General features: G+C 37.6%; 1 protein-coding gene and 1 non-coding gene across 8 annotated transcripts in view; one reads left to right on the top strand and one right to left on the bottom strand.

Moving 5' to 3' along the window:
* MBOAT2 (membrane bound glycerophospholipid O-acyltransferase 2) overlaps positions 1-15,313 on the bottom strand; it is a 148,679-nt gene that overhangs the window by 113,596 nt on the left and 19,770 nt on the right. For 2 of the 7 annotated variants that reach the window (XM_007971538.3, XM_073022764.1), the window contains exon 1: positions 139-244. The exons of the other annotated variants lie outside the window; for them this stretch is intronic. The gene's annotated coding sequence lies outside the window, so the exon portion shown is untranslated. Of the gene's footprint in view, positions 1-138; positions 245-15,313 lie in introns of those variants that run through there. 7 annotated transcript variants of the gene reach the window in all.
* On the top strand, positions 10,057-10,157 carry LOC119627468 (small nucleolar RNA U13). The gene has a single exon (XR_005243659.1). It is a non-coding gene; the product is annotated as a small nucleolar RNA U13 (small nucleolar RNA).

The following is a 15,313-nucleotide window of genomic DNA, read 5'->3' on the forward strand; positions in this document are numbered from 1 at the left end:
AAGGAAAAAGAACCTATATACACATATGAGATACATAACAGAGAGTTAGTATTCAAAAGGTAGAAAGAACTCCTAAAAGTCAGTAAGAGAAAGATAAACATCAGTTCAAAAATCAGGGCCAAGCAAGGTGGCTCATACCTATAGTCCCAACACTTTGGGAGGCCAAGGCAGAAGGATCACTTGAATCCAGGAGTTCGCGCTTGGGCAACAGGGCGAAACCCCATCTCTACAAAAAAATACAAAAATTAGCTGGGCATGGTGGTGCAGACCAGTAGTCCCAGCTACTGGGGAGGCTGAGGTGGAAGGATTGCTTGAGCCTTGGAGGTCAAGGTTGCAGTGAGCTGTGATCACGCCACTGCATTCCAGTCAAGGCGACAGAGCGAGAGCCTTTCTCAAAAAACAAACAAACAAACAAAAAAATGGTGGGAGGAGGGAAGAAACTAACAAGTCACAAAAAGAAACTAAATTTCTTTTTTTTTTTTTTTTTTTTTTTGAGACAGAGTTTTGCTCTTGTTGCCCAGGCTGGAGTGCAGGGGCACAATCTCAGCTCACTGCAACCTCCGCCTCCCGGGTTCAAGCGATTCTCCTGCTTCAGCCTCCCAAGCAGCTGGGATTATAGGCATACACTACCGCACCTGGCTAATTTTTGTATTTTTAGTAAAGACGGGGTTTCTCCATGTTGGTCAGGCTGGTCTTGAACTCCTGACCTCAGGGGATCCACCCACCTCAGCCTCCCAAAGTGCTGGGATTACAGGCATGAGTCACCACGCCCAACCTGAAACTAAAAATTAAAATCAGATTTTTTAAAATGTGGCGAAAATAATCATATAAATCTGTATATTTCGATATGGAAGATTACCAAGAAATACTAGTAAGTGAAAGGTACGAGTTATAGAAGAAAAATCCAAACTATGTATATACATTCATTTATTAAACATGCATTTATTCTGTACTTATTATGAGCCTACTATGTGCTAGACATTAACATAGTCTCCATATAGTCCATTTATATATCATACTTCACTAATTGTAGGTGCTCAGTAGATACCAGATGTGTGCCAGGCAGTGCAGCACACTGTGCTTTACAAGGAGGGGTTCATGTAATAATCATAGTCACCTTGCACAACCAGGCACCCTTACCCCAGAGCCCGTGCTATTCTACTTCCATATGCACAGGCCCAGAAACACTAGACACTAAACCATTAGATGCTGTCACCTCTAGGAAGGAGGTATTGGAGAACGACAGGGACTTGAAATATTCCAGTATTTCTAATACTACACATACAACGAAGCTTCCTGTGCAAACCTCTCCTCTGGCCCTACTCCTTCCATCCCTCCCACAAAGATTACTAGCCTTAAGTTTGTTGTAGCATTCTCATGCATATTTTTATACTTTCGCTACCTGTGTATTTTACATATGGTATTGCTTTGAATATTTTAAACTAAAAATGGTATAAAACTGAATGTAAGCTTCTGCAATTTTTTTCACTTAGTATTACATTGCTGACATTTATCTATGTTGATACACATGGCTCTACCTTATTTACTCACCTTGCGTATTGTATTTCATTATGTTAATACCCAGAGTAGAATCTCCAAGTCAAGCAACATCCACTTGACTAAGTATTGCTAAATTGCTCTCCTAATTAAGTATTTATCAGCAATGTGAGTTCCACTGCTCCACATTCTTGACAACAGTTGGTACTGTCAAGACTACTAATTTTTGCCAAGCTAATAAATGTAAAACATTATTTCTCTATTTTTTAAATGTGTATTTCTCCCGATTACTAGCCCGGATGAATATTTTTCTTATGTCTATTGGACATTTAGTTTTCCCTTTAGAGCCTTTGCCCATTATTCTATCCGTTTGTCTTTTTCTCATTGATTTCTTTTAAAAGAATTCTTTATATAGCTGAAACTGACCTTTTGCAAATAGCATCTCTGTCAGTCTATGGCTTAGTCTTGTATCTTTTTTTATGGTGTCTTTTCCAATAGTGATTTCCATTACGGTCTGCGAGCTCTTTAGCTTTTTATTTTTGCAGTATACATACAACTGTATTACATGAATACATGGACACGCATCAATGTACTTTTTGGGTTAGTTTTTTTAAAAAAACAGAACAGTTCAAGTGTAGTTATATCACTGAGTTAAGAGAAACCAGGAATTCTGAATTTCCCACTTACGGCATTAAAATATTTATCTATACCTATTTCCTACTTAAACCAAATACCTTAGTGCTCCCAGTGCTAACATTTTCCATTTCTGTATAAACAAATGTTATTACATTTCATGAAACCTAAGCTATCCTCAATGCTCATGTGAGACCAGTGTTACCTCTACTTTAAAAGGAAACAGCAAGTATGGCAGATGTAGGACCTCAACCTCTGCAATCTCCATCTTATGCTTTTTTCCTTTTAGTTCCAAAGTTGAACCTGATCTTATCATCTTTAAATTTTTACTAAGGGTGCTTACACTTTAATTAATGTGTGGTTAAAAAATATAAAAATGTTATTCACAAATTTACATTCTGTCTCCACAATAGATTGTATATTTTCTCCAGCTTTACATGCTTTAAATTTCCTCCCTCTTACTAGAACACGAGAAAGGAGTTTCTAGGGTATTTAAAATGCATATCAAACCATACACTTACATGTAACTGAGCAATTTTCTGAAAAGATCTGCACCGTTCAATATGATAGCCACTAGCCACATGCCCATCAACCGTCACACGTGCCCAACAAAAGCTTGTTAATTACCTCCACATCAGAATTAAGCATTCTACACTAAGCCAAAAATTAACCTAAAATAATTTTGGAGTAAAAAAACCTTAAATTTTAAGATAGTGCAATCTTCAATGAATCAATAAAAACAGCCCCCAAAAATCAATTGTTACATCCACATTTCTACTGATGGAATACAAAATATGTTCTAATTTTTAAAAATAATATAAATGGATTTTCGGTAACATATTCTTAACCAGTCCCTCCCAAGGTGAACAGCCAGTCTTTGTGAGACCGTGCATTGATGGAAAGGGACGTGGGGAGGCGTGAAGTATACAACCTGATGGGAAAGATCAAAGTGTATATCAAAGTTCAAAATGTGTATCAAACTATACACCTATTGCTGAGCAGTTTTCTGAACAGATCTGCATTATTCAATATAACAGTCACTGGCCCCATGTGGCTATGAGCAATTATATGTGGCTATTCCAAATTGAGGTGTGTTTTAAATGCCAAACACTCACCAGACTAGGAAGACACAGTACAGACAGACAGAACAACCTTCAGTTTCAAGGACCCTGTGCTGGGATCTTATCTGTGGAAGTTTAGCTGCGTAGTAATCATCTGACAGCTAGTTAGAAACAGATTCTTGGATTCTAGCTCCATAACTTTTTATTCCCCAGTTTGAAATGGGACCTTGAATTTTTTTTTAATTTCCCAGGCAAAACTTATGAGCAGCTATGTTTGGAAAGTAAGTGTCCTCATCAACCAACCTCGCAGCCACAAACCAACTTCAAAGTTAAGTAGAGATGACAGGGCCCAAAGGCAAAGGAAAGAACCATTTTTTTTTACATCTTTATGAGATAAAACAAAGCCAAATAAGACACCATTATACACCTACCAGATTGCCAAAAGTTTAGTCTCACAATACCAAATACAATGTAGAGCAATGGGATTTCTCATACATGGTCAACAAGTGCTTTAGAAAAAAAATTCAGTATTTTCTTACAGGATTGAAAATAGTCCTATCCATGACAGAGCACTCAATACCCATGTGTCTAACATGGGGACTAGGAGAGGCATGTACAAGAATGTTAATACAATGTCGTTCATAATAGCCAAATGCTAAGGAAAAATAAAACCCTTAACAGCAAAATGGCTACATATATTCTGGTTTATCTGTACAATGGGAAATTACACAAAACAATGAAGATGAAGAAACTAACTTCTAGAAGAAACCATACATCTCAAGTCAATTCAGAGGAATATATACAATATACAAATGTATTTCACAAAAAGTTCCAAACAGCAAGCAATAAACCATATTGTCTGGGAATGCCTACATAATTGATAAAACTATAAAGAAGAACACGAAAATGACTATCACTGAAGTCACTAAAGTGTTTACCTATGAAGGGAGAGAACGGGTTATAATAGTGACAGACAACAAGGGGCTTTTGTGGGCTGAATATTTCTACTTTTTGCCCAGGGTGGTTACACAGATACTGACTTTTAGTTTTTTGTTAAACCTTATTATTAATAGTAACACTATGTACTGTAATAAATAGACACAAAAAATACGTTATGGCGCTAATGAAACAGAGGTTCACATAACTGTCCAAAGGAGATACCCTGCTCAAAGAGCTTCACTCGAATAAATGGAAACGCAAAACTTTCTTGGATGGGAAGACTCAGAATCATAAAGATGTTACTTTCTATGTTAATCATTAAGTCCATACAATAAAAATGTCAATAGGATTTTAAAAAAAGAAAACTTGATTTTAAAACTAATATAGAAATAAAATAATGTGAAATAGCCAGAAAATTTATGATTTTCCTTTCAGAGACTAGAACACATTTTTTAAAACCTAGAATGATGAACAGATGAACAGATGAACAGACAGATCAGTGAAACATAACTAGAATTCCAGTGATAGATCCAAACGCATACTGGGTATTCAGAATATGATAAAGGTAATATCTGAAATATTTTGAGTATAACACAAACTTTGGAAGCAATAAAAAATTAGATACAATTTCATCACATAAATATAAAAAATTCCTTCATGGCAAAACACCATAAGCAAAGTCAAAGGACAAACAACAAACTTAAAAGCCGTAACATAAGTCATATCACCAAGAGCTGATTTCTTTAATCTATCTAAAGCTCCTACATATCAATAATAAAAACAGTAACCACCTAATAGAAAAGTAGGCAGAGCATAGGCATAGTCAGGTCTCAGAAAAAGATTCACAAATGATTCATTCATGAGAAAAGATGCCCAAACCCTATAATAAGAGAAACGGAAATTAAAATAAGAGTAAAATAACATTTTCACCTATCAGATGGACTTCAGCAGTACTCTGCACTGTCAAGTGTATAAGGAAACAGGCACACTGAACACTGTTGGTGGAAGTATTTAGTATATACTGATATAATGTTAATACGGAACAATTTGAAAATAGGGAAGATGATGTATTTACATTTATAAACACGTACTGCAGCATGGTGATAATAGAAAAATTGGAAAAGACAGAGACTGCTAAAGCATGTACATGAAGTGAATGGAATGAATGTTCTCTAGCCATTACAAAGAATGAGGCAGCCCTGTACCAAGTACTAAGCACTAAGATGTAATGATCTTTTAGATACCCCATAGCAGTAATCTTTTTCCCTGCTAAGAGAAACCAGATTTTGTTCAGTAACCAGACCAGGCAGCCATGTGTTTTAAGAAAAGCTAGACTCTTCCCTAGTCTCACGGGATGAATAGTCACTGGTCTCAACCAATCATCACCAACAACTAATTCTGGGACTGTAACTGTGCTGCAATTCTGTTCAATGAGAAATACGGCTAGGGATTATTGGGAAAGTCTTCCTCACTCTTAAAAAGGGATACAACAAAGATACTTGCTTTTCGCCTGTGGACTTTGCCATGTACATGAGACACACGGAAGGGGAAAGGCACCTGGGAATCCACAGGATGGGGTAAAAGGGAGAGTTATTTTTCATTACGTACCCATCTCCCTTGATATTTTGCAACATGGGCATTTATTATCTACTCCCAAATAGGTGATTTTTTAAAAAATACATGCTTGTTTTCAAATTTCCCAACAAGAAACTGAGCACCAGAATTTAAGATAGTAATTACCTCATCTCCCTATACTGAATCTGCCAGTTTCATCCCAGTACATTTTATGCAATGGCAACCACACCCTAAAGGATGCAAGCATTTTCAAACATTTCTAGGTCACTGCCATAGAAAAAACACCTTTTCCAAGCATAACGTAAGCAGACAGTTGGCTCAACTACTTAGAGCCAACTTTGGTAAGGTAACGGGGAATATCTAATCCAAAAAGTATAGCCTCCTCACAAATAACGAAGACTAATTCAAAGCTACCAACTGGGGAAAGTGCTTTTTATAAACCAACACAAAAATCTACAGATTACCTAAAAAGAACAACACTGCACAAAATTCAAACTGAGAACATCCCAAAACTGAATTATTTACTGTACTTGTACCTGACCAATGTCACCATCTTACCAAATCTGCCTCGTTTCCTCCTGGATCTCCTGTTTTACTTAATGGGGTCACTTCTACCCACCTCTTCAACCTAGAAAGTAGAACCTTTATTCATACTTTTTGGGATCCCAAAATACTTTTAAAGTAATTTCTGTACGTGTTTATATTAAACTGTAACTTACTGGCCTATGAGTCTGACTTTCCTTTTTGATTGTGAGCTTCTGATGGCTTGGGAACAAATTGTATTCATCTATGCATTCCTACCAATCCCTGAGTGGAAGGCCTGGCTCCATCTGTGCCTTTCATTCACTGAAAGGAAAATGGGGGTGAGGGGGTGGGGGCCAGAATCATGCCTCGAGAGTTTGCTTAAAATCAAGGAGAGCAGACTAATAAAATAGCTCATATTTATCTTCCATCTTTCCTAAAGGGCTTAAAACTCTTAACATTAATTGCTACAACTAGAAACTTTATAACCACAAATGTAAAATAAATACAAGAAGCATAAGGATACATTCTAACAACATTCTGTAAACACTTCTTGTATAGGTACAATGGATGGACAATACAACCATGGTTTTCCCTGTACTCACAAAACTTACAGGCAAGTAAAAGAAGACAATTAAATGAATAATACAAAAAAAAAAAAAAAATGATGGCCACTAAGTCTTATGTTAGGCAGAGAAACAGCATCATGAGAACACAAAGTAGAGAGATTTATTTGGCATGCCTCTCTTAAGACTATTTCTTATCTCCTGAATTATATGGCCACTGCCCATTCTAATCCCACCTACCCCAAACACACTGGGTTCAGCCAGCAAGAAGCCCTGTTCTGCCAGGACAAGCCTGTACATCAGACACAACATCCTCTCCTCTTCCTCCCCAGACAACAGCACAGAGAACTGCCAATCTACAGCCCAGACATCCATAAACTCCACGCTAAAGCTGATGTTGTTAAAAACAGCCAGACTCCCAAAGGTTGATTAACTCACAAATCCCTAAATATATTCTCAGATCATCCATACAAACCAAAAAGCAGTGCGTTTTTCCAAATGCACTGAAACAGAAGCAGAAAGCGAGTGATTTAATCAAAGCACCACAGAGATTAAAGGTAGGCACCTACCTACCAGGCTAATGAGTGCTTGTCTCATTTTGATCTCTGTCTTAACCAACTATAAAAAATTCCAATGAACTGAGAAGGAATTTATTTACACTTCCTATGAAATTAAAAGGTACTAGATTAACTGCATCCACAAGTGCTAAATAATGAAGCCTAAGGAAGGGTTAAACTATGAAGCTTCAGTAGGCGACCTACTGAAATAAATAAAAGCCAGATAAAAAATAAGTAAGGCTCAACAACACACACATCCCAGAACATCACGCAGAACACAGATGCACAGAAAGGATGGGCCTGCTTCCTCTCCAAACACTGTCAAGCTTGCTCTGACAAATGAAAAGCCAAGCAGCCCATCCCTGAATGGGAAGAAGGGGGATGAATACAAGAACAAGGAAGCCCTTCCATAAAGCAAGTTCGGAGCGTGTCTCTGTGTGTGTGCACATTTACACGTTTAACCTCTTAGGTGGTTACAAACAATACCAGCAAATCAGAAGACCTGCTGAAGGGAAAAAGAAAGTAGTCTAACTTCACAATGACTGCACAAGTGAATCTGGTATAGCCATGCAATAGGATATGACTTACTTAGCAACAAAAAGGAAAGAACTATTGACACACACAACAGCATGGATGAATCTCAAAATAATTATGTGGAGTCAAAGAAGCCAGAAGAAGAGAAGAGTGCCTACTGCATAATTCTATTTATATGAATTTCTAGAAAACCCAAACTAATCTACAGTGACAAAAAGCTTATCAGTGGTTGCCTGAGGATGGAGGCCAGGGAGAGGCAGAAGGGAGACAGTACTGAAGGGCACAAGGAAACTGTTGGGTGTCAGATATGTCTATCATCTTTATTGTGGTGACAGCCTTATGGGTGGATACCTATGTCAAAACACCAAATTTTACACTTGTAGTATGTACAGCTTGGGTTTCACTTATACCTCAATGAAGCTGTTTAAATTTTTTCTAACAAAAATAAGTTCACATTGACCACCACTGGGTTCAACTGAAAACCTTGCAATGTGACTGATATTACTTTCCCTCTCAGAAGGGTATTTCATTGAAGTTACATATCACACTTTGTGGACAAGCAATTGTGGAATAAATACAGATGTGAAATACTGAAATGTCTATATTTCTTCCCCATTCATCCTTTCCATGGCTTAAAAGACGCTAGAGCATTTTAGAGAAAATTCTCATCACTTCAAGTTTCTTACAAAGGCTCCTAGAACTCGATGAATATCTAATTTTGGGGGGGAAAAAAAGGGACCTTAAAGACCATCGCATCCAACTTTCTCAGTTTAAGGAAGTAAACTGCAGAGCCCACTCCCTAATGGGGAGTTCGTCCAGTCCTATGGCTCTGAAGTGAGCTCTATGTTGCTGACACCATCCTCTGTCATTTTAGTTTTGACCTCTCCGCTGAACTTCAGACATTTATTCGACTGCCCATTAAACCACTTCACTTGAATATCTAATAAGTATCTAAAATGTATTGTGGCCAAAAGGGAGCTGCTGATTCCCCTCACCACCAACCTCTCCTCCAAGTTGACCCATCTCAGTAACTGCACCATCACACTTCGACCAACACCTAGCAATCAACCCCTGACTCCTCATCACCTGCCTTCCACAAGGAATCCACGCTTACGTTTCTTAGCTCTGTCTTCAAAGCACATCACAAAGCTGGGCCGGGCTCTGTCTCCACGACTGTGATGGCTTCTTGTCTGGACAACAGCTCTTTAAGGTCCCCATTTCCTCTCCTGCCTGTACCAGTCAGTCCCTACACAGAAGCCACAGACATGAGGCCACCAATCCCCAGACCTAAAACACGCTACAGACTGCCATGATTAAAATAAAATCTCCACTCCTTATTCTGCCCTAAAAGGCCAAGGCCCCTTCCACCTCTCCAGCCTCATCTCACACTGTTTCTCTCACTGGCTATATTCCAACATATTGACCATCTCCAACACACTCAACTCACTTCTAACCCAAAGTTGACACTTCCCCACCACCACACCTGGAGTGCACACAGATGTTTCACCATTCACAACTCACATAACATCTTCCAAAGCTTCACAGACCTTACAATCTAAAGCAGCATCCCCAATCACTTGTCATGGACCCCATGTTACTGACTTTACAGTATTTTTCGTCATCTAAAATTATCTTGTAAACAATTTACTTATTTATAATAATAAGTAAATTTACTAATTTATCTTAAAAAATTAGATAAAATTTATTCACTCATTCATTTATTTATGCTAATAAAATTTATCTATTCACTCATTCATTCCTGCTATGACCATCAGAAACATTAGCCCAAATAAGAGTTGTGATCCCTTCCTAATTTAACTTGAAAGCATTCCTCTCCAAGTGCCTAGGTACTACAGGGTAAAAGGCATCCATCCACCTGAGTTGAGCAATGAGAACACACAGACACAGGGAGGGGAACAACACACACTGGGGCCAGTCAGGGGGTGGGGAGTGAGGGGAGAGAGAGCATTAGGACAAATAGCTAATGCATTGGGGCCTAAAACCTAAATGATGGGTTGACAGGTGCAGCAAACTACCATGGCACACATATACCTATGTAACAAACCTGCATATTCTACACTTGCATCCCAGAACTTAAAGCAAAATAAAAATTTAAAAAGCACCCATCTTAAAAAAAAAAAGGGGGGGGCGGGGGAGCAGACATCTATTTTGACCCTTTTTAAATTCCTAAGTGTGATGATTGGGTTTCCACACTCATGTGTGAGATGTGCTTTCCTCAAACCTTTTTTACAACATCAGCACACTACCTAATATTTAAAAATAAAGATCAATTTCCAGAGTGTTAATTTTACACGTCTTCAAATTATGCTTCTATAAAACAAACAAAAAAAACTCCTCTACTGGCCTGCCTCATTATCATCAGATTTCCATTAGATACAATATCAACTTATGGATATGATGATGTGATTTTGAAATTATACTGCTTCCCACTAAAATAGTACACTCTTCAAGAAGGATCGGGTCAATACAAAAGGTACTAACTTTTAATGGATAGATTGGGATCTGTGGTATCTTGCCTTTGGGATATTTAACCAATAATCACTTACATAATACACTATCTAAATGAATCAATTTAGGCATTTTTAATTTCTTATTTTTCTTTTTTATAATTTTAAAGTTTCCAGAAACTACTACCAAAAAAATCGCAATAGATTATTTTGCCTGAATGTCGCATATGATGAATTGATCTTTTAGGAAATCATTAAATTAATCACTGGGATGTACATTTTATAAGGACAGGGATTTTTATCTGTTTTGTTTATTGTATCCCCCAGCACCTAGTCCCAGCACATTATCAGCTTAACAAGTATGTGTTAAGATACTTGCAAGCTCATGTTTCCTTTTATCTTATGCAGATCACTGTATTATTCCAAATTTAGGGGGTGCAGCCAATATGTGTAATCTCTTCTTGCTACTGCTTGATGCCATTATAATATTAAGCATGAGCTGAACAGCAATTCTAAATCACAAGTTTTTGACTTCCAAACTATACAGTGGCATGTGGCAAATTGATGGCAAGAGATCAACATAGATTCTTTCATGTTGTGCTGACAACACAAGACTCAACATGGAGTCCTGAAATGCAGACTCCACTACTAATACGCCTAACAATAGAGTCTCTTTAGGGCCAGGGAGAAAGCCACAGATGGAAAACCATCTGTGCATCCCAGACTATGGACTGCCAGAATATCACATTTTATACCAACCCCAAGGTGAATGTTAAATAGCCCTACACAGTTGATAAAGGTCATCATAACTAAGTAGTCAAAGGCACCAATTGTGAATCATAGAAAAATGGTTCAGTTCTGGTGTGCTGCAAGTAATTTATACTAATGAAAATTAAAGTAGTCAAGTTTGTGAACAATTTAATAAAGATTATTCCTAAAACATTACCCTTGCCCTCACATTTCTAGGAAAAAAAGCAGTAGAGATGCAACTAGGTTGTGGGAACTACATATAACACAGTGAACACAGTGGGAATGTGTGCCACAGGAATGCACCTACCACATCACAGCAGGCGGACAACAGCAGATCTGAGGCAAGCAACTCAACACCACCCAATCAACCCTAACGACAAACCCTTGTTTCAGCCCTGACCAAATAACCTCTGGCATTTACAACCTCTTTACGCCATAGTTTCTTCATATGAAAATAAGAATAATCCCTATCTGTACTTGTAGATTATGAAGTTTATAAAGAAAAAGAAAAACAAGCAAACATACACTTCTGATCCTTTGAGTGACATGGTCTGCCTACCTGGCCACCTGGACTGAGGTGGAAAAGGTTCAGGGAGACAACTGGGAGAGCTCCAACACAAGGCAAAAAAACAAACAAACAAAAAAACAAGTAAACAGGCAAGTGTTTAAAAAACAAAACAACCTTTTCATAAAATATTATAAATTATACCACTTCACATGCACCAAGAGGCCTACAATCAAAAAGATCGTAAGCGTTGACAAAAATGTGGAGAAACTGGAACTCTCACACACCACTGATGGGAATATAAAATGGTACAGCCACTTCGGAAAATAGTTCCTCAAAATGTGAGACACGGTTAGCATATGATCCAGCAGTTCCACTCCTAGGTATATATATGAGAGAACTGAAAACTTAAATCTACACAAAGACTTCTATAAAAATGTTCATAGCAGCATTATTCATAATAACCAAAATGTGAAAACACCCTACATGTCCATCAACAGATGGATAAAATGTGGTATATCCACATAATGAAATATTATTTGGCAATACGAAATGCACACTGATATGCAAAGATAAACCTTGAAAACATTATGATAATGAAGGAAGCCAGACACAAAAGACCACATATTGTATGATTCCACTTACATGAAACTGGCAAACCTATAGAGACCGAAAGTAGACGAGTGGTTGCTTAGGGCTGAGGGGTTTGGGGAAATGGGGAGTGACTGCTAATGGTATAAGGTTTCTTTTAGGGATGAAAATGTTCCAGGTTAGACAGCAGTGATAGTTGCACAGCTGAGAACATTAAAACCATTGAATTGTACACTTTAAATGGGCGACTTGTATGGTACATGAATTATATCTTGACAAATCTATTAAAATATACTGAGCATTATCTTTACATAATAATTATAGCTTTCAGCCATCAAATATGTCTTATCAAGATGAAATAAGGATATTCTGTCACCCCCAACAGCCCCATTCCATGTAGTTTCACAAAGTCCTGTCACAGCCCCAGGCCCCAGGAACAAGAATCTTCCCTAGGGCATTTCTGCCAGAGCCTCAGAGAAGACGATGATCTCCCTTCCCAGGATCACAACTGGAACTGGTTTCAAATGAGCTGCTTCTATGACAGGAGGGAATGGGCCAACACTCAAAGAAAAGCAGGATGAGAGAGGGAGTGGGGCAGTGGGATAAGGAGGGAGGGGGAAATAGGAAAGAAAAAAAGAGGGAAGACAGAGACGAAGAACACAGTGTTTATTGCTGGACTATCTGCATCCAGCCATGTTGGCTAGCTGAAGTGGGTTTCTGTAATTTGCTTTAGGGGTGTCCTAATATGTTACTTCATTACAAACTATTTCCCTATTTAACTGATGAACTTTCTAAAGATCTGTACCCAAAACTAAATCCCAGGTCTTTTTTATTTAATAAAAAGACATATGAAACCTTGGAAAGAGCACACAAAACTCAACGGTTAATGAAGACAGACAGACTTAGATCCAAACATGAGTAGTGGGCTTATCAAAGTGACGCTGGGTACACACCACTTAACTTCCCCAAACCTTAGTTACTTCTGTAAAGTGGGAGTGAACCCAGGTTTGGTTTCCTCTCGGATAGGCTGCTGTCCGGATTAAGTGAGGTAACCCACAGCAGGGTCTCAATACAGTACCTGGCACATGAAAATGCTCATGTATGACCTACCAGTATGAGCAGTCAACTCATGATTTATCACAGACATATTTACAGCATAGGAAAGGTTTGTTTTCGAGCAAAGACAGTCTGAGTAAGATGAGTAGGTAAGACCTGGAGAAAGCTGTACCATATTTCACAAAAAAATATTTCTCATTCATTTGGGAAGCATTATTCTTAAGGTATATTAGAAACTAAACTTAACAATGGTAAACAACAGCCAGAACCAAAAATGCTAATCCATAAAAATCAATTTTAGTTCTTCGCTAACCTTGTCCAATATACACTTTGGTCAGAGTAACTTCTTCTTAGTCCTCCGTCTGTAATCACTTTTGGAAACCACTCCTCACTTGCAAATAGTCACCTCTAGACAACTGTTTAGATCGCTAAGCTTTCTTTGCTTCTATGACACTGCATACTATTGCACCCACCTGGGAGAATTCCCTCTATCCATCTACTTCCAGTGGATATCACTAACTTAGCTCAGACGTAAGATCTCCCCAAAAGTGACCATGCAATCAACCCACCTCTGAGTTTATTCATTCATTCAACAAAGATTTAGTGAGAACCTACTATGTGCCAAGTACTGTACCCAGTGCTAGAGATGCAGAGGAGAATAAAACATGTACCTCTTCTCTGTGTTCTCATAAGGACCTGTCCCTTCCTCATCAGAACACAAACCACTCTGATTCCCAATTTCCTAATTACTTCTCCATAACCCCTCTGAGACTCTAAGCAACCTGGGGGCAGGGACCATAGCAAATCTGATTTTCACTGTATCACACTGTTTTGAAGGAAAAAAATTGAAATAGAATGAGGTGTGTGCACAGAATAGCCACAGTACAACTATCTGCACGGTCAGAGAGACTCACGCATAGCAAATTCTGAAGTGTGTAAAGGCACAGACTTCACAGGTCACTGAGACTCCCACCTGTGCAGAATACAGCCTGCCACTGAGGTCCTGACTGCATCTAGAGTTTGATCCAAATTATATGATACAGATATAAAAGTATATGACACAGATGTAAAATACATATTTATTTTCATAAATACATATTGTATTTTCATTACAAATATATCTATATAAAGTAAGGAAGAATAAAACTGCACACAGATTAGCTAAAATGGAAATATCTTAGGTGAAATGCACCAATTCCATACTCAAACTACTATAACTCACCCGATATGAAATAGATAATTTAAATAGCCCTGTAACTGTTAACAAAACACTTTGGAATTTAAAATCTCCTAGAAAAAAACATCTCTAGGCCCAAATGGTTTTACTGGAGAATTCTATCAAATGTTTAAAAAAGAATTAATACCAGTTTTACACAATCCCTTCCAGAAAACAGAAGAAGGAGGAATACTTCTCAATTCAATAAAGGGAGTGTTCCAGACTTAAGGAGACTAAAGAGACATGCAAACTAAATGCAACCTGTGATTCTAAACTGGATGCTGTTGCTAAAAAGGACTTGATGTGATAACTGGTAAAACTTAAAATCTGAAGACTTGATTATAGAAATGTATTAATTTCCTAATTTTGATAGTCATTTTGAGATTACACAGAAGAATGTCCTTTTTTGTAGGAAATCTCACAAATGTATTCAGAAGTGATGGGGCAACGAGTCAGCAACTTACTCTCAAATGGTTCAGGAAAACGTTCTCTAAACTGTACTTGGAACTTTTCTGTGAGTTTAATATTGTTTTAAAATAAAAAATATTTCTTAAAAAGATAATATAGGAAGATATCTTTATGATCTCAGCATACAGAAGATTTTCTAAACTAAGTACAAAAATATCACAAATCATAAATTAAATGTTATAATTTCAATCACATGGAAATTAAGAACTATGAATAGAATGTTATTAAGCTTTTAAAAGGAAGGAAATTCTGGCTTTTATGAGGTCCCATAACATACCTCCCATGTGAAAATAAAAATGAACCTTGAAAACATATGCTACGTGAAATTAAACCAGTCACAAAAAGACAAACACTATAGGTTTCCACTTACACTAA

The sequence above is a fragment of the Chlorocebus sabaeus genome, chromosome 14 (genome assembly GCF_047675955.1).
Source record: "Chlorocebus sabaeus isolate Y175 chromosome 14, mChlSab1.0.hap1, whole genome shotgun sequence".
Taxonomy (NCBI): Eukaryota; Metazoa; Chordata; class Mammalia; order Primates; family Cercopithecidae; genus Chlorocebus; species Chlorocebus sabaeus.